The 20,686-nt window shown below is 34.5% G+C and overlaps 1 protein-coding gene across 1 annotated transcript in view; it reads left to right on the top strand.

Moving 5' to 3' along the window:
• Window positions 1-20,686, top strand: part of FOXP2 (forkhead box P2) — a 403,818-nt gene that overhangs the window by 127,555 nt on the left and 255,577 nt on the right. The window contains exon 4 of the mRNA XM_066183059.1: window positions 19,668-19,767. The gene's annotated coding sequence lies outside the window, so the exon portion shown is untranslated. The remainder of the gene's footprint in view (window positions 1-19,667; window positions 19,768-20,686) is intronic.

Genomic DNA, 20,686 nt, shown 5'->3' with positions numbered 1-20,686 from the left:
TTAATTCTAGAATCCATGTTCTTTAAATAGAGTTTTATAGGCAATAGCACTAACGAGAAATGGATTGTAATTTTAAGTAAATGTTTTTATGCTTAAGGGAGAAACCAAATTTTGTTTTAGATCTGTTGAGATACATAGATAGAGATATATATGGACAAATATATAGTTTCTGTCTGTAATTGAATTTGCAGCTAATATAATTTTGTGTTATTTGGTGAAGCTATTTACTAAACACTTCAAATTAGAGCGGATGGATAGTGTGCTATGACAAAGACATCTGACCTCATGTCTTAAATGTTTTGCAGCTAATTTGAAACTAACATTTATTATCTGCATGCTACCATTAAGTTGGTGAGTATTTAGCTTTCTTCTTTTCAAGATGAAAATTTTCTCACATGGCCATTTTTCATTCATTTTACTTAGTTTTCTTTAGCTCTAAAATACGTTTTCATGATGTAGTGCAAATCCAGTTCTTTTTGTCCATCACTCAATAAAGAATTAGAACCGTATCATATACAAAATTTCTACACAGTCCAGTCAAATGCTTTTAGCTTTAGGTAGATCTATTTTTTCTCAAATTTGATTGTTGCTACTTTTTAAAAAAAAGATAAATTCAGGGTTTTGTAATCTTTACATCATCATCCCTCACCTTCTTCTTAAATGGAATTTTGCTTCTAAGATTCCTTCTTCTTCTTAAAAACATCCAAACAACAAACAAAAAATCAACAAAAAAATCCAACCCAACAAAACAAACTTCTATACTGAAATTTTGCCTCAGGCCAGTTTTCTCTCTGCTGGTTAAGTGGAGTAAATGAATGACAGCATTATTACTTATTTTATTTATAAAAATAAGCCTGAAATGTTGAACTGAATTACTGAATGAATGGAAAAAGATTTAAAATTTTCTCTTATGACAGAGTTGTTTTACATTTGCTTTTTTGAGCCGTAGTAAGAATGTGGAACATAAGCATTTCCATTTGTAAATTTTACTCTAGAAGTATTAGACTCACCATTATTGATAATCCTTTTAAGTAAAGGACATACTTATTTAATGAACAGGTACTTCAGTTCTAGGTATCTTCCCTCTCTCCAAAATTCATTGTTGCCCCTTCACCAGATGTTGTGTTTGCATTCTTTCTTGTTTCTGTTCTTCAACCTGTCAAAGAGGAAACTAAATTAATGTAGAAAGGATGCCCAGCTGATGCTATAGAAAATCCATAACAGTTTAAACCATGCTCCTTGGCTCTGCATTAAAGTTACTCATATGATCATTTTGCATGGTCCTTTTGCCAGCTCTTGAGTGGCAACAAGCAGCTGTGGCATTAGGAAGGTAACAAGCAGTAGGGAAAGGAAGGAGGGGGAAGGAGCAGCCTTAACTGCTGCAGCTGTTTGCTAAGTGAGCATATGTTGAAGCCCTTAAGCCTCCACAGAACATCTTTTCCCAGGTCAGTGCTTAATTCACATGTGTAATATTCCCCCAAAATCTGATCTGAGCACCTGCTTATTTGTTTTTCAAAGGCAACTCGTTCTATTGTGCAAGTCCCACAGTTATTTACTTGTCATAAAGTCACTCTAGGACTTAAAGTATATATCCTTAAAGTATAATGGAATAGTACATTACAGTCACTTACAGTAAAGTGACATTTTCCCCCTGATTTTTTTGCATGTTGAGCTTTTAGAAAAGTAAGTATTTGCTATTTCTCTGTCTCTGGAAAATTATCTGAGTACTGTAAATTTGGACGTTATTAGAAATGGAGATCTGAAGAAGAATTATCATTTTTATTATTTTATTTTTGCAATTCAGAAATATTTTTCATTTAAGGTATTTTAAATTTATTTGATCTATTAGGCCTGAAAAAGCTATATATTGGATGGATTGAGTGTATTTGATAGGACAGTGTTTTTAAGTTATCGTGTTATGAATTTGAATACCCTGTCCAATACTTAAAAGATCCCAAAAGATAGAGCATGTGATTTAATTACCTCATTTTCCTTTTGCAAAACTTGACCTCTGTTCCCAGCCTTGAGACAAAGTACTCTGAGCAACTGGCAGTTGATATTATGAAGGTATTATCTCCCACATCCTTCTCAGGTCCCATAGTAGTGGCCAGTCTGCTGCATGGATGTGGGACTTTCCAGTAAAACTCTGTCCTTTGGTGGCCAGATTCATCTGCTACATTACTTCTTTAGATGCCCTGTAAAAATTCTCTCTTTTTTTCAACTTCTGCCCCAGAGACTTCTCTTTCCCGATTAGCTCTAGCTGTGCAGGAGCACCTGGAGCAGCACTGGGATAGTGGCCTCAGTAGGCTGGCCTCAGTAATTGGTTTTTGGGAGTGGCTGGCTTGCTCTTGTGTAAGACAGAACTGTCACAGACACGTAGGCTGTTACTGGGTGTGTTTAGTTATTTCAGGTATTGACCGTGTGTTTGTGCAACTGAGGATTTGTGAGAGTTGGCTGGATCTGTCCCAGTTTGTTTCTGAGAAAGGTGTTCAATGTTTTCTTACGTTAATAAAGATTTCTTCATTTTCTAGGGAAGTAATTCAAGGAATATCCTAAGATATTCCTTAATATTTGGGATGTAATTTGAGCTGTGAAGGCTGCTGATAGCTTGCATCAAGATGGAGGGATTTATTCTTTCTGAGAATGAAGGTCTGGATTTATGGTAACCCATAAGGTCATGCTGAAGATGCTCATGAGTAGATACTGTCTTTTCTAGAAACCATGTTGGATAGAGGCATTAGCTATCAAGGCAAGTGATTTTCACTTGTTAGTCTGTAGTAAAAACCATCTTTGGTGTGAATCTTTTGATTGCCTTTGCAACTTAAAAATTTAAAGGCAAAATACAAAATTGTTCATGAAATTAGTTGTCTTCTGTATTAGGTGTCTTCTTTATTTAATATTTTGGATTTATTTCTAGTGTCAGACATTTAAATTATTACCATATAATAATAGATAAAATTTCCAGATTAATGTGTAAGTTGACAAACACTGTTAGTGTCTTCAAACAGTTGAAATGGACTTGGTATCTAAAAAATGTCAGTTTCCTGTAACTTTACAGGAAGTTATTAAGGAGGTTTTTTCGTTTCTCACTGCTTTGATATATTTTAGATTTGCTCTATGTGCTGTTATTTCCCTTAATCTAATAACTTTGCTAGTTATTTGCACTATACTGGTGAGTGGCTACTTCCCTGTAAGGTTAAAAATGAAGATTATAATAGGACCATGGAATAGAAGAAATATTTCTCTTATGTATTCAGATTGCCTAATGAGAATGAAAAACATGTTCAGTTGTTTGGTTTTGCTGTGTAATATAATAGTTGCTGTTAGATATAACTTCTGTGTTGCAAATACAAAAAAAATTAAAAACAAGAAAAAAACAGGTTTGATCTCATTTGACCTTTCTGACGTTCAGTCAGTTAGAAGGTTTGTAAGATGTTTAATTACCAAATGGTATGATCATTATTCATCTCATCATTTGATATATAATGTCAAGTGAATTGCCTCCCTGGAGTGCACTGTGTTTCACAGATCAATAGATTTAGTAAGAGCTTGAAGGAGAGCTTTATACATTCATAGAAAAGAAGGAAAAGTATATCCTCCTTGTAAAATGGCTTATGTAGTTATTCTCTGAGCTTTACAGATTTATTGTTTTATTTACGTTCAGGAATAAAAATCCTGTAACGTAAAAGCATTTATTAAAATATTCTAAACCTGTTCATAAAAAAAAAAAAATACTGCTATCCTACTCTACGTAATCAACTAGCTTTAAAATTCAGTCTTGACCAGCTTCATTTATTAATTTTTATCAATTATACTTACTAAAACAGATTTTTTGCTTTGACACACCTACACATGGTATGATAAAAAGCTGTCTAAATACAACAGACACTATTGCTTGCACTATTCACATTTTTGGTTTCTGCATTTTTAAATAGGTATGGTTAGTCTTAACTGATTTGAGTTGTTTATAATGTTTATGGGATTTGGAGGGTTTGTTTTTTTTTTTCATTCATTGTGTCAAGGATATTTATGCACACTTCCAGAGAAAAGGATAAAGCTTCTTCCTAGTTGACTAATTTAATATCTATGAATTTTTGAAAAATATTATGATAATTTATAATTAATTGTTTAAAGGATAATTATATATAGGATGCTTCACGTTTACTGAGGCTTTTTTGAATATATTATATTACTCTTGTCCAGTATAGATGAGCAATCTTTGAGCATGTCTGATTGCTTACCATTGATAGAAGGGCTTTTCAAATGACTGAAAGAGACTTCTATGAGTGCTTAAGCACTGGTATTTATTGCTGGTTTTCTTCTGTAAGTTTTACATGCTTGATTTGCTCTTTTGACTTACCAGCTTTCTGCTTAAAAAGTAAAAACCCCAAACTATATTTCTTCTTTAACTTTTATTAACAAATGAAAGCTTTTTAGCCTAAATTTATGCCTTGTTGTTTGTCCTTGCATCAGTCAGGCACTGAGGAAACTGCATTTCAGCTAAGCAAATCTTCCCTGCTGCGGGACAGAAGCAACATTTACTTGAAAATTCTGCTCCCTTATTCATCTGTCACTTATAACCCATCATCTGCTCAAAGATTAATTTGAATTGTGAACAATATCTAAGCTTCCTTAATCCCTTGCTCTTGTCCTTTTTCTTGAGCTGCTGTACTGTGACGGAAAGGCCGTAATTCTGAAGCTTCTTATTCCTCAGGCCTACCTAAAGTAACTCCCATTGGGAACCAATTGATGTTTTAGCAAGGAAATTCTTACCTGTTTCTGAGAACAACCTGGAAAAATTGTCAGGAGACATTCACACTCTTAGATGTTCACGCTGTGGAATTCTTGTAAATGTAAAATCTAATTTGTCTGGGTTCTTTGCACCAGTATTGTTCAAGGTCAGATGAAATTGTGTGAAATACAAGGCAGCATTTCTGAGATTTCATTCCTTTCTCTATATGCAGGACATTTTTCACTAGATTAGCAAATCAATTAATAAAAAATTCATTAACAATTAAGGTAAATTCATCTTCCAGAACTGTACATATCATCTCTTCTGTACAGTCATCTCTTCCAGGCCAATCTTGTTACAGCAGAATTCATTTGTTGCTGTTTGCATTTATTTGCCCATATATATTTACTGTTATCAGTAAATAGCTTAGTGTGATAATGTACTTGAAGTGTGAAGTCCATTTTGGAGGAAAAATAATAGAAGTATTTTGGAGTCATTTCTGTTGTAGTTTGGTAGGTGCTTTAGATGTTAGGGTAAAGAGCTCATTACGGACAAAGTACAGCAACACTCTCGAGTACTGTGTTCAATTAAAGAGGATGTGATGGTCTGTGAATGCATCCTGAGGAGGGAAACAAAACTGGTGAAGAGGCTGGAGGAAATGTCCCATGGGGAGTAGCCAAGGACTTTGGGTTCATCAAGTTTGAGGAAAGGGCAACCTCATTGCTCTGTACAGCTTCCCGAGGAGGGGACGGGGAGATGGAGCAGCTGATCACTTCTCCCTGGGATCCAGTGATAGGATTTGTGGGAATACTTCAAGGATGCACCTAGGGTATCTGAATGGACATTTGGAAACATTTCTTTATGGAGTGGTTGGTCAAACACTGAAGCAGGCTTCCTAAAATGGTGGTGCATGTCCCAAGCCTGGCAGTGTTTACACTATCTTTAATAGCATTTAAACTTTTGGGCAGCCCTGAATTGGTCAGGCAGCTGGATTAGAGCATAGTTGTACGTCCCGTTCCAACTGAAAACAGTCTGTGCTCTGCGCTGCTCTGCTGTGCTATCCTATAGAATCATAGGATCACTAAGGTTAGAAAGGACCTCACCCAGTCTATGCTATGCTGTTCTAGACAGCTGTGGTAGCAGTCACAAATTACTAGCTCTCGTAGTATTTTTATGAAGAATTCGCGGAGGTATGAGTACGGAAATTGAGTTTGTTCTTTCTAGAGAGTGTTCCTGAAAGTTTCTGCAGTAAAATATATATGCTGACAAGGTTCATAAAGCATAATTTTCTTTGTCCTGACATCCCATAGTGACAGGAAGGCAAAAAACAGGAGGAAAAGGCAGGTGCACTTATGTTCTGTGTCCATCCTGTCCCACTCTAGATACTGGAACTCAAAAAGTCTCCTAGACAAGGTCTCAAAGGTACATGAAGATTGTGTTTTGTCATATCTCCTTTGGATCTGTTATGAACTAAAATAATCAATAAGAAATGCATTCGTTAAGATCAACTTTTGGACGATCAACTTTTCCAGAGTATCCAGAAATATTTTCCAAATATAAATGTAAGTTTATTCTGTATGATGCCATTTAGAGCTAAAAAAGAGTTAAAGAAACAACATGTATTTATTTGGAAAATAATCTGGAATACTACACATTAATGTCTATTTTTTTGCATCTGTTTGAGGCAACAAGTAATGGAGTTTGCAATATTAGATTTGCATAATTGGAGTTGAGGACAAGGAAGGTTTCTTATAAACATAATTTAGAACCCCATTCCTTCACAAATAAAGGAGAAAAGAATCTTGAGAGCCCTAAAATTCCTTCGGAAATAAAACTCAGGACAAACATAGGAGAGTCATCACAGTTTGTATCCAGAAACATAAAAACTTCCATAAAAAGTTGAATAGCAGAGCCATCTTCATAAAAAAGGGTAGTTGTCCAATTTGTAAACTCATGGAATAAGAAGACTTGGTTGTTTTCCCTCCATAACATTAATGTACATTCAGTGACAGCAATAGTTAATATGCACTGCAATAAGAGGTGTAGGTAAAGGTAATTTAATTTTGCAAAGAAGTCTGATCAGATTTTGCTTTTGTGGAAGAAAGGGACTGTGGATTCATTGATCTCCAGATTGTATCCAAGTTGAATAGCTTGTTCTTCCCTTATTTTGCTGTTTGGTTAAAAAATTGCTTTTGGAAACTCCCTAGCCATGAATCTGTGACTTTCCCTCTAAGACTTACTTTGTCACAGCTGGAAAATATATTCTTAAAAACACATGGTGTACAGGCATAGTGAAAATGAGTTTTTCACTCCTTTTTCCACATGTATTTGTATACTGGTATTTTAAGAGGGAATTTACTACAGAAAATTTAGGAAAATTGGTTTATTTTTACTAATCTGTTAAAGTTCAAAGCATTTGTTTATTCTCCTTAACTGGAATTGCGGTGTGATAGCAGGATGGCACTAATCTAAAAGTAAGATTTCACATGGGCTCTCATAATGTTCTTCCTTTCAAAAATCAAACTATCAAACAAAAAGCAACATCCTTCCTCAAAAGAAAACCCCCAAACAATCACAAATATACACTCCCCTCCCCCTCCACCTAAGCTGCAAAAAAACCCCAACAAACCCAAACTGAAACACCTGAAAGAACCCCACAAGACCAAACCTCAGAAAACCAAAAGCTGTGGTCAGGATATTATGATCACAGAAATATGACTATGCAATGTTGTGTGTTCTGAATTGTTTTGTACTTAGGATAACAGCCATAGTTTGTGTACATCTGTTAGAGGTATCTTTAATCTCAGTGTTTTTTGGAAAGCAGGAGGTGTGTAGTAACTATAACACAATCCTAACTACTACCAATGTAAATCCATATGTGCCAACGTGTGTGCTCGCTTGCTGAAATGCATGTTACTGTGTTTTATGGGTGTCTGTACAACTGAATTTTCTCACTATTTATTATACTCATGTGTCCTGAAGATGTATCCTGTAAAGCCTTAAGCAAGGTCTCTGAACCTTGGCATCCTTCCTTCTTTTCCTACCAGAGATATTATTTGAGAGTATGTTATCTCCTTTTTCTGTTTATTGTGATTACCTGAGAAGCCATGGAGCACTTCCTAAAAAAAATGTTGTCTCTGTTGTATGAGCAGCAGCAATGTCTGCAGGTACTGTGCACTCTGTATCTTAAACCACAGAAGGGAGGCGACTGTGGTGCTATGATTCAGCTTTCAACTTCTTGTGTACAGAAACCCTTTTCTTGTCCAAGTGCAACAGGAAGCAGAAGAGACTCTCATATTATCAAAATCTTCTTGCCATGGCAACTCATTTGGGATTCTCATGTATCAGTCATCTACTAGGAAATGCAGATTTGTTGAAGTAATTAGTGGAATTATGTTTTCTCATTCATCAAATTATTTTTTTTGTTGTTTGGGTTTGTTGCCTCCCTTCTGCTTCGCACCACCTTTTTGTTCAACCAAGTGAAACAAAAAACAGAGCAAGCTCAAAATTTCAGGCAATTTAAATAAATTGTACTTGATGGATAAATTACAGAAATACTGAGATTAAAGATTTTTTTGATCCGTGTCCAAAAGAATTGCCACCTGGAATTTTCAGTTATTTGTATTTGATACACTATTATTCTGAGGTTCCAAATCTGGGGCTATACACTAATGCTCTGTTCCTATCCCAATTGTTTGAAAGAGTGTGTGTGTGTGGGGGGGTGGGGGGGTTGCAGAATATTTTTATTGTAGTATGTAGTGTTCAATCAGTTCTTCTTATTAGTATTTTAGAACCTGATTTATTAAAATACCATTGTAAGGTACAGTGTCCCTTTCAGGTGAGAGTTTTGTGTGTCACTCTCTTGCAACCACTCAATATAAAATGATCATTTTATGTCTTGGAACAAGTACTTCTGTACCAAAATGTCAATAATTTATATTTGGAAAGACATAAAATGGAGAAGATACTGTAAATAGTCAGATCTTGGAGACACCTTCCTGTAAATGAAACAATATTTTTAATCAGAGTTGTGTACATGTGTGAATAGATATTAAAAAACTCCTAAAATATTAATGTCAAATACTAAAAATACTTTTCCGAAAGTTATTAACTTTTTATTGGACTTGAATATATGATAATTCTTTTAGGGTCTGTTTTCTGTATTTATCTTTAAATTATCTGTTTTCATTCTAAAAGCAAGATGTTTTCTTGATTTAATTACAATTCCGTGCTTAACACTCAATATTGGAACTATTTTGTGGACACTCAGCTGTTGTTCAACAGCAGTCACTCTCCCCTGTGTAGTGATCTGGGATTCCTGCAGAGTCTGTCTGTGGGACAGGGGGTACAGAGACAATTAATAATTGCATATGGATTTTGGTTCTCAGGCAGGTTCTGCAGCCTGTGCTGAGTTTATCTGAGCTATGGCTAGATGTAGTTGCAACAGTGGCTGCATTGTGCCTAAACCTCAGTCTAGGTCATTTAAAGGAATATAAAAAAATAAGCTTTTGTTAATGCAGCTCTCCTCCTGTTAGGAGGAAGTCTCTTGTCTCACTTTCTGCCCTAGTGGGAGTGTAGCAGAAGTGTGTGCAGAACAGATGCAGCTAGTCTGATGTTTGATACTTCATAGCTTATTTTAGCTGAGGTTGGTTTCATTAAATTGATATAAGATCACAAAGTCATAGAACTGTTTGGAGTAGAAAGGACATTAAAAATCATCCAGTTCCAACCTCCCCTCCACATGTAGGGGCACCTTCCACTAGACCTGGTTGCTTCAAGCCCCATCCTTCCAAATTTTTCAGTAGTTTTTCCACTGTAAATCAGCCAGATTAATGATAGCTTTCTAGGGTGGACTGAGTAATCTATATTTGATGTGATAACATGTTAGGTTGGTTTTGATTAATAAGTAGGTAAAATAGTGTTGTAAGAAAAATGGGCTAAAGTTTATCATCTCTGTAAGAAGCTGTTAGTGTATGGAGTGATGATTCCAGTGGTGACAATTGCGTTATGTCGTAATTATTGACAAACAAAACTTAAAAATAATATTTTATGGTGCTAGGTAGTGATGTTGAGGCAGTAGATAGTCTCCCAGCTGTCTTGATCTTTCTGTGTTAGATCTAATCCCAAGGAGCAGGAGAAAAAGTAGGAGTGAGGGGAAAATGTACACGGAAATTAATAATTCTGAAGTATAAAAGGAATCATATGTATATACAGCAGAGAAATGCGAATAGCTATTAGCCCTCTAATAGAAAAGATATCGTTCAGGACAGGGACACAGTACAAGTGAGGTTCAGGAGCCACAAAAGACAGGATGGAACTTGTTAATGGTGTCAGAATGGAAGGAAGAAAGACACTAGCCTGGAAGAGCTCTGGTGAATTGGTGTGTAATGCATGTCTTCTGTCATTTGTGAATTAAATCAGGAAGCCATCTAAAGTCCTGTGAAGACCATAAGTGAAACCTATGCTGAACTTTATGTTCTGTCACATTGTTAGTGATGTTGATGGCTAGACTGCCTTCATTCCTTTACATTTTATTTGAAATGTATGTGTAAATATATAGTAATTAAAGTGTAACAGTTGAAGAAGATCATGCAATGATGTCGCAAATTATTAATATTCTTCTGTGGCTTTATTACATGTTATTCATGTTAGTAAAATTCATAATAATATAACACAGATAAAACAAATAAAAGGCAACTATGGATTAGTGAGTTGTAATACCACTGAAGAGCTCCTTAGGAGGCCGTAAGCGTGAAAGCAAGGCATGCCTACTTTGGATAGTCACTAGGACATCAAAGTGGAAATGTGGTCACATAGTTCAGCATTTTATTTGTTTTATTTTTGAACGTACATGCCTATGTATTGAATTCCTGTCTGCCTCAGGCAGATGTTGCATATTTATCTCAATGTTTCTGTTTCAGCAATTTCTTTTTTTCTTACCTGTTTCCTTTTGATTCTGTCTGGAAAAACCTCCATTGTAAGTCCTCAAAATGGTATCAGAAATATGGAAGTGTAGTTTTGTCATGTTGTGATACATGAAATGCATGCATAGGTCATGTGATGGTGCTGTGATTAGTATATGGTTAATGAAGTTTTACAGCTTCTAACTGATGGCAGATTCATCAGTGAGACGCAATATGGTTACATTAAATGTTAATTTTGATGAATGTGATCTCATTCCAAATTTTTACCTGTAACTGAGCCTTAAAAAAAAAACCAAATAAAAACCAAAAACCTGTTTAAATTGAATTCTAGAGATTTCTTTAGTTGTTTTTTTCTTCCACTTCCTTTTTTTCCTCCTGATTTCCAGTTGTAAAATATTTTTGTGAAAACTCTGTTTACTTACTTAAATATGCATAGCAACTGTGAAATTTAATTCATGGTTTCATATTTTCTTTTTATTATTGTATTTTCTATTTTTTATAATGATGTTGTGCTGCTTCTCATACAATTAAATTCTACTACAGTACTTTGGATATGAAACCATTCTGCTTAGTAAAGCTTAAACCATAATTTGTGTTCAGTTGCTTTAGAATTAAATTTGCAAACCTGTGCACCCTTTTTGTGATGCCGTGGGGGATTTCATAAGTTTTTGTATTTTCAACTTTATATCTTCATTAACCAAATAAGGTGCATATGGATTTCATGTCTAGTGCAACAGAGTAAAAGAGAAAGGATACATAGCTAACTTACATATTACATTAGTCCAGCCTGAATGATTTCCTCAGCAGTCTTCTTATCAACAAGTGTATCAAATGGAGATGCAGCTTCTGCTACTTTTTTTACCAGCGTTACTGACTTAAGGGAGGGGGAAAAAAAACCCCAAAAAACAGCACTCCATGCTTGGGAATGTGTTGAATGTACTATGTCATGGGACTGCCTTTATATGGAACAGAAATGGATGAACCAAATGAATGAAGGAGTGCTGGTCACCCTTGCAGGCCCGATGCTTTGGATGCTTTTAGAAGTAATGCTATGTAAGATATTTCAGGGTGGCAGCTCCTCTGTAGCAGTGGTGGCCCAATCTTTATTTCATACTAAACAACAAAATAAATGAAACAAAATTTACATATAATATGATATGATATGATATGATATGATATGATATGATATGATATGATATGATATGAGTTGTCCTGTAATAAAACCATGCCATTCTTTGGAAGCAGCCTTTCTTCCAATGAATAAATAAGAGGTGAGATAGGTGCACGAGAGTATTCAAAGCATGGCTGAATTTCTAAAAGGGAAGTTAACCACACCTGAGCTGATGGCCACGTGCTCATAACACTTGAAAATATTGTGTTATATTAATCCTTAATAAAGTGCCTTCTGAAGTATTGCAGTTAAATTATTTGGTCTGTTGTGTTCTATTGCTGAACCAAAACCAGGCAATAGTTTAAAATCAAAGAAGCGAACTCTTTGTTATGTTAAGATCTATTTAAGCTTTTCAAGCAGAATTAACCAAAAGTTGCTAACAACAGCTAATTACGGTATATTAAAATACAGTATTTCCTTTTTCCTTTAAGTATGCTATTTATTAATTCCAATTGTTTAATCCTATTTTTAATATCTGGTGTAGTACTGGGCATATTTTTATCTGCTCTCCTTTTTTGTGTTATGACAGTCTATCAGCTTGAGAATTCTTGCTGTTAGACATGAACACTGTATTCCTGTGTTTTCCTTCCCTGCAGAAAGTGCCCTGCTGTGATATTGTCTATTTCCTAGACTAACATGGACTAGATTTGCTATTTTTATTGTACTTTCGTAAGGAAACAGAAGTTTTTTTTAAGTTGATGCAGTCATACTATCTTGTCAGTCCCCCACAATAATTCTTGAAACTGTTGAACAACTTTATACAAATTTGATGGAGGAGTGGAGGCCTCAAAGACACTAATATCCATGAAAACAAATGGACTATTTCACAAAAACCTGCAAAATAGTGCATATGCTGAGGAAAAAGGCTGCAGCGTTAAGAATGCCCATGCTGTTATTCATAAAGTTCCATTGCTTACAGAACTACCTAGTTTTGTTGTTATTTTGCTTCCACCCGTAATAATTTCTTTGTTCATTCATTCCATGTCTAGTTGCTTTTATGGGTATAGAACTACTTGCCACATGTTACTTGAGAGTTTTCTTTGAAAGCTGCTTCGTGTGCAGTTTGGTAGGAATCCCCATTTCTTCAAATACAGTTTAGTTTGTGTTTTATAAAGAATGACTGCTGTCTATTTTTTTTTTACTCTGACATTTAATCATTAAAATGTGAGGGTGTGTTTGGGTTTGTTTTTTTTTTTTTTTGTTTTTTTTTTTTTTTTTCTTTTTCATTTAGGAGAAATGAGAATTAGTAGGAAGATAATTGTGAACTGTTTGCTTTATGAATTTTGACTTCCATTGGCCAGAGGATTAAAATGTTTATGAAAGTAGGTTACATCATGATACTTCATTGAAGACCACATGCAAGAGAGAATATGCATAAACTTTTAAGGAAGATGTGTATTTATTTACGTCTAACTACTGTAATGGTAGATTTGTATGAGACCCTAGAAAGGGAAGAATTCGCAATGAATGGAAATTTTCCATATTTTTTATCATCTTATGGAGCGTGGTGAAAATGTGGAAGAAATACATTTCTTTGAAATGGCATTCTGCTTTTCTAAAAGTTCCTCCAGTTCCTAAAGTGTGCATACCTTGGCCATATCCCTTTCAGTTTCAGCAACAAAGGGAACACAAGACAGAGACAACAGGGTCTGCACTAAGTAATACTAAATAAGAGTATTTAAAAAAACAGTTTCAAATCTTAGTCTATCCAATGCAGTGATGAAATGTAGGTCCTGGGGAAACAAACACTGCAGTACATAATAACAAAGAATAGAGGAAAGGTCATGCAGAGGAGGTTGAAATAATGCCACATGAACAGCTTTACTTCAGGCATGTTCTGTTTTTTAAATGCTTTGCTTTTGCAACTTCAGCATTCTTTTAATGTAGAAGATGAAACAAAAATGTGCTTTTTAAAAAGTAATCATAATAGCAATTCCTTTACACAGATTTACTGACCTCATATTTATCACAGTGTTGTGAAATTTAGGTCTGCTCCACAGACTTCACTGCTTCATCCAGCTAGTTGCAGCATTTTACTGTTGTTCATTGTGGCACCTGAGGAACTCGTAGAAAATGAGACAAACATTGCAGGTAGACCTAATAATTACTTGCTATGAATTATTTAACATATTTAAATATAATATATGTATGCATTACATGTCATTCAAAAAGACCCCTAAGCACTTTAAGCTATGTTTAAAAGAAAATTGGTTTTTTACACTCGCTTAAATGCACCCTCTGCTGGGGTAAAACACAACAGCTGTGAAGTGCAATGTGATCTGTAAGCACAAGTGTTCAGGAATTCTATTTTATGGTTCATCTGAAATACTGTGAGCCGCTAAAGTACATTTTCTTCTTAAGGCAAAATTGGGAATTGATTTATTGTTGATACACAGAGGAAAATATCACCTGTATCATCTTGAGACAGTACTAGTTTTTCTGTCTTAAAACCTGATGCTACTTGTTCACCACAGGCTGGAGATGAAATTTCTGGTAGTTTAACTTGCCTTTCAGAATTTCCATGTTTGTCAGCCTGTTTTATTTCTGTTAAATGAAGTTGAAAATAACATCAGTAAGATGCTCGATGTTGTGTTTGTGTTGTTCCTTTGTTGAACTGTAAATACGTGTTTGCTTTTCACAGAAACTGTATTTGCTTTGATTGTTCCTATTTTAAGTCATACAACCAGTGACTACTTAAACTTACTTGAGCTTCCCCTTGCTGCTGGGTTGTATTAACTTCCTCAGAGAAGTTAACTCTTGCCTTAGGTGGCAGTGAGTGACTAAGTGTGGGGACCAGCATCAGAGGCTTTGCGCACAGAATGTATTGTGTGTGCTTTCCCATTACATATTAGCAGCTCCCCAGAAAACCCTGCTGGTAGCATAAAGGAATTAAAAATGAATGTGTTTTTCCTCTTCCTGTTAAAAAGAGGAGTCCAAATAGAAGAGAGGCAGGTTTTTCAGAACTTAGATTAAGTTCACTTGGAAAAAAGTCTTAGGGTGAGTGTGGAAGCTCTGTTCGACCCCAAAATGAGTGACTTGACAATTAAGCTCTTTTTGTTGGGTTTTTGTTACAGATCTTTTGCTTTATTTCTGTCTTTTTTCTCCTATCAGGTTTCTAGTAGAAGATACCATTCCAGAAACCAGTGCATCCCACTAAAGGCCATGTGTCACTTAATCATAATACTTTATCTGAAAGACCTGTGAAATAAAGAGACTTTACAAGCAAATAGAATTTTTACTATATATTCTCTAACCATAAGGGGATTACTTGACCTCCTGTGTCTTTTGCACACATCAAACTCTGTACTTAAGCTGTCTTGAAGCTTGAGTTCATCCTCTAGGGATTTTCCTTTTGTCTGTCAGTCTACAGATAGAAAAATATGTCCAGTTATATTTAGCCATATGTTGACCATCTCTGTCTTTTGACTGTGAATATTATCAAACATAAAAATATTTTCAGTTATACTGACTGTGATAAAGACAGCTTTTAGATATTTTATGATTAATAGTTTGTGCAACTTTCTACTTGGCCTGTTAATAAAAATTTATTTAGGTATTCTTGGATCTCATTGCAGTCATTGCTAATGCTGATTTTCCTCTTTGCAGAACTTTAGAGTTCCTTATAAAAGAGTGTTTCGTGGAGACTGATGTTTTTACCTTCATTGTTCAGTGAGACATTTCCATGTCTCATACATCCTGGTATACGCTGCCTTTAACCTCTAAGTGGAGATCTTCATGAGCATGTGCATGTTGCTCCCACTCAGGGCCTTGCTTCAGCTGTCTCTACACAAAAGAACATTTAGCTGTTCCTTCCATTTAACTTGAATGACGATTGCTGAGTAAAGGGCTGGTTTCTAACCATTTCAGTGAATGATGGCAATCGTTATTGACTTAAAATGTAACTCTCTTTATAAGACAACCTGTGGCTCTCAGGTGATGGAATATGGTGCTACAGCTATCTGGGGTTTTTTACCTGTTTTTAAATCACCACATATGGCTTGTTTTTCTTTTCTGACTGTGTATCTTATTTAATCTGACATTTTGTTTGGATTGGAAAGTTAACATGAATAACAATATTTCTATTTGAGAAAGCCTTGCACAGAAGCTAAATTTGTTTCTTGTTCAAAAATACCTTGACAAGTATGGGGAACTCTCCTTTTTGGTTTCAGTCGCTTCGTGAATTAAGGAGATGGTGTAACCACATGAACAGAACCTAGTAAAAACTGTACTTTCTAAAATTTTAAAAACCTTAGAGAGTATCTAATGATTTTCTCAAGAAGTTCTACATTATATGTTTTGTCCAATTAATTTTTATCTGTCCAAGTACCACAATTCTGAATTTGGGCAACTAAATTAGTAATTTTGAAATTACTTTCAGGTTTTGTGGCTTATTCAAATTGGTGGGTGTTACATAATTAGACAGGTATTAGACAGCCTCTGGGTTAGCTATCTACAAGTCTGCCATGTTATTCCCACACAACAACTTATCTAAAGGTCTCAGCACAGATGAAAAAATTACTATTCTGGTTTTTTAAAATTTCAAATTTTTAAAATCTTTTTAATTAGAAATACAATATATCAGAACTTCCCTATCAAATATGTGGCATTCCTTCTGCTATCTTGACCTTCTGTGTAAAGCACTGGATTTCTGCAACAGATACATAAGAAATGTAATGTTGTCTTTTTATCCAGAGGGTAATGCAGCCTCTTCCTTACTTCACAATTGTAGAAATACTTCCACAGATGTTTGTGTAGAACACTCTCCTTCACTGACGTTCAAAGTATTCATCTCCATCATAACTTACCTCAGTCTTAAATGAGCACCTGTTTTTGGCACCACAGGAAATAGTGGAACACAAATAGCAAACAAATTCCTTCTCTGCTAGCTGCAGAAGAGTTTCTGGGACGGGATCTGACAATTACCAAAGTTTTGGCTCCCTCTTCCAGCTTCCTCAAATGTCTCAGCTGATCAACCAGCAAATGCCTCACGAGATTGATTCCCTTTACTTATAGTTTAATGTAGTTAGAGTGTTATGATTTTGTCTGATTTACAGTCTTGTTTCTGGATGGCAGGGTGAGTGTCCTGACAGTATTTTGTAAGGTCACACTGGTAATATTCATCATCTAGTTCATAATCAACGTATTAAGACTACATAGTAAATGTTGATATAGGTTTATGTGTTTCATCATTACAGGAAATTGTTACTGATTTTTAGAGGAGGACTAAGTCTAGACCTTACCCTTAGAAAAAGAGAAGTTTTTACTACACTTAAGGATGATCATTACTAACAAGAACTAAAAAGATTGAAAAAGATCTGTCCTGGGTATTGAATACCTTGCTGCAAATTGTCTTTGCCATGCAGTGTGTTCCATGTACCACTTGTGCTGGTAGCATTCTAGTCAAATTAGTATGCTATCTATTCTGTAAAGTAGACATGTCAGGTGGGGAGCCAGGCTGGTTATTGCTGCCACTGATGAAAACACCAAGCAACTGAAGAAGTAACAATAGCAGTAACAATAGCTCTCACTTTTTATTTTTAATTTGTTCCTCAAAAACTTGCTTGCTCGGTTTCAAACATAAAAATTAAGCTTCCCTGTACTAATTGTACAATTCAGTACTTACACAGTGGGCCACTGGCCTGCCTTCAACCTGCTAAATACAATTTGGGTTTTTCAAACAATATATAAAATGTTACTGTAAATAGTACACACTAAATTTAAGTAAGAATGTAACATTATTTCTCCCTATTATTTTCTTACTGCAGTATTTTTATTGTATGTAATGTTTCCATTCTTGTATCCTGCTCTCTGAATGTTCTCTGGATGGAGGGATTTGTTTTGTTACCTTTTAGCAAAAGCAGTGACGTTCCCCAGCTGTAATGCTGAGCCTTCAGTGGAGTTCTGGATATATGAAATGTACTTTTATAAAAACTCCTTGTGTTTGTTTCAGACTCAAAACATACTTGAACATAACTCATATAAGTGTCTTGCGTGCATATACCATAAGTTTTTGAGTCATATAAAGAAATCTAAACATTTTTAAATGGCTGTACTTGCGGATAAACCCATAAATAGTAATACTTTTCCTGTGGAACTGTAAGCAGTTAAATTTTGTAAGGATTTTTAATCTTGGAGAATTCAGTTATTGTTTCTATAAATTCTGAAACGCCATAAGAAATACCTAGCATCTGTCCTCACTTTTGAAAGTTACAATTTCTGCGTTTTTTTAATCAACTTTCACCCATGCATCAATGAATTCACTGTAAGGCTTTAATTTTCTTTTAAAAATGTATATTTATAAAACCCCACTACTGTGAAGTGCTTAGATTTGGAAGTTGTGAGTTGTACAGTAAAGTGGGATTTCAGATTTAATAGATTACTTGCATTTCTAGATTCCAAGCAGTTGTCAAATGCTTGTCTTGATCTCTGGAAAATGGAAAAGATAAGTGAAATATGTGTGTTTAGTATCAAGTCTGGATTTTGTAGTTTATTCTGACCACTAGGGAGAAAAATGCCTCTATTTCAATAAGAAATGGATACAAAATAATAATAATAATAATTAAAAAAAAAAAACAACAAAAAAACCCCAAACCAAACCAAAAAAAAAGAAACAAAAAAACCCCACAAAAAGAACCCCAGCCCTGTGTGTCTGATTTCATTAAAAATATCTTGTGTAATAAATATAATACGAGTAGGATTTGGCTTTGATATTGTACGCCTGTGACGATTTCACGTATTAGGGGTTTTTTTCCAAGAAGCCTGCCCAGTGCTAATTAAAACCAGGGAATTTAACTTCTGCATGCTTTTGTAAAAATGAAGCTGTTCGGATTAAAATCTTGACTGTAAACTGAAAGGAATTTCACAAGACTGAGTCGGATAATTTGTAAAGTTTTAATAAAAGGAGCTAAGTTACATTTGTACTGATCATATGCTTTTTTTTTGTCTTTGCAGATTTAGACGGTGATTTTAATATTTGATGCATAAAACCACCTAAAATTATCTAGTTATAGCATAACATATAATAAATTATGCTGCCATTGCGTGCTTTTCTAGGAACCCTTATTTGTAACAGATTCACTCCTTGGAAATAAAAGAAGTGAAGTAGCCTGAATAGTATCACATGATGGCACTGTTTCCATTTCCACCTCAAATATTATGAAATAAAGCTATAATAAACTGGTATTAAAATGGTATGTAATTCCAATATACTTTGTATAATTTATGTAAAAGAACAATCTAACCGCTCTGGTTATTAATATAAGTATTAAAATGGATGTATAGTTTTCTTAGAAAAGTGTTTTGTAAAACTTTGCATATTTATAGTATTCCCTATTTTGATTGTTGAACAAGAATTCTCCGCAATATATAATGTTTATGAATGCTGAACTGCACAGATTCATTTAGCATTGTGTTAGGAAAAAAAACGCCTGTTAATTGTTGTATAAATGGGATGTTTTATTTTTTGTTTTGATTTTATTGTGGAAAGAAAGCTAATGGCTGGCCTTTTTTGTATTTAATATAAAGCCTTTTTGTGGTAAATTAGATCATTAATACAGACACATTTTTAAAAAATGCAAATTAGCTTTCCATGAGCAGAAAAGAGCTTAAAGTGTAGTAAGGTCAGAGGCAGGATCAGACATATTTGTAAAATGAATTATATTCAAGTAGGAATAAGAAGGAAAATATGAATGTGAAAAAAGTCAGTGATTTATAGTATATAGATGGTAGATGTCATATTATTTAATTTTAAAATATTCTGACTGAATACCCATAAATGTTCATGTTCTTTTTAGTAATATAAATTAATAATCACTTCTAAATTAATATTTTCTATTTGTAGAATCATCAATATTAATTTTTAGGAAGAGAAAACACATTGCTGATTAAAAAAAGGAAAAAGGTGGTGGGTGTGATTCTACTGTGCTGCAGATTACTTTATGGTAAGATAAATATCCAGTCCTGCCATTCTTTCCTATGAAATTAGACTGTTCTGTACATTTCTCTATTATGGGGATTGTTGCTAAAACAAAATAAAATAAAAATCCTGCAAGAGGAAGCAAGCAAAATACCCAGTGGTGATGCAGAGCTAATAGCTGGGGTTTGGATATATGCCAGATGGGTGCTTGCACTCCAGGAATGTCCTCTGCCAGTATAAACTTCTGTTCTGAGCAGTGTGGGGTTTTTTGTGTCTTTTTTTGATGTGAAATCAGGGGCAAGAGAAAATGTGTGCTAAATTAAAAAAAAAAAAAAAACCTGTCATGTAAAATTTCACTTCTATTTAGTGAATTATCAAATAAGCTAAGTAGAAAAGGGCATAACATATTCCTCTGAACTTCATCAGTAAACTGGTTTTATTAATAAGAAAAAATTGTTTCAGTACACCTTTAATAGAATATTGTTATATACAGTACATCCTAACATTTGATCACTAAAAAAAATTGCTCCTTTTGCTAAAATCAGTGGTAGAATCTCACTGTGCAAATCTATTCAAATGTTTTAAAATAATTTAATTTCTCTAATTTGTTTGCTTTAGTCAAGAAACAATACTTGCATAATTTCAATTTGGCATATTATTTTTATTCCTAGATATTCTGTTTAGAAGTACCGCTTTACAGAAGTGTTACAGTGTTATACTCTCTGTCAGTATCTAATAGTCCACTCCCTTGTGTCATGTTAGAGACATTAAAATTACTGTTACTTAGAATTTTTTTTTGCAAAGTTTTTAGATATAGTGATGTAGCTGGAATCACGTAATAAAATGCAATAGATAAGGAAAAGCATTCATTACTCACAGCTGTCTGTTCATTTATATGTCCCATTTGTTCATGTATGAGGTGAAGAATTCCAGAATACAGTAAG

Source organism: Chamaea fasciata, unplaced genomic scaffold (genome assembly GCF_029207755.1).
Source record: "Chamaea fasciata isolate MVZ Bird 193981 ecotype frontalis unplaced genomic scaffold, bChaFas1.0.hap1 SCAF_5, whole genome shotgun sequence".
NCBI classification, from domain to species: domain Eukaryota; kingdom Metazoa; phylum Chordata; class Aves; order Passeriformes; family Sylviidae; genus Chamaea; species Chamaea fasciata.
The sequence above is the reverse complement of the archived record's forward strand: the minus strand, read 5'-3'. Positions and strand labels throughout refer to the sequence as shown.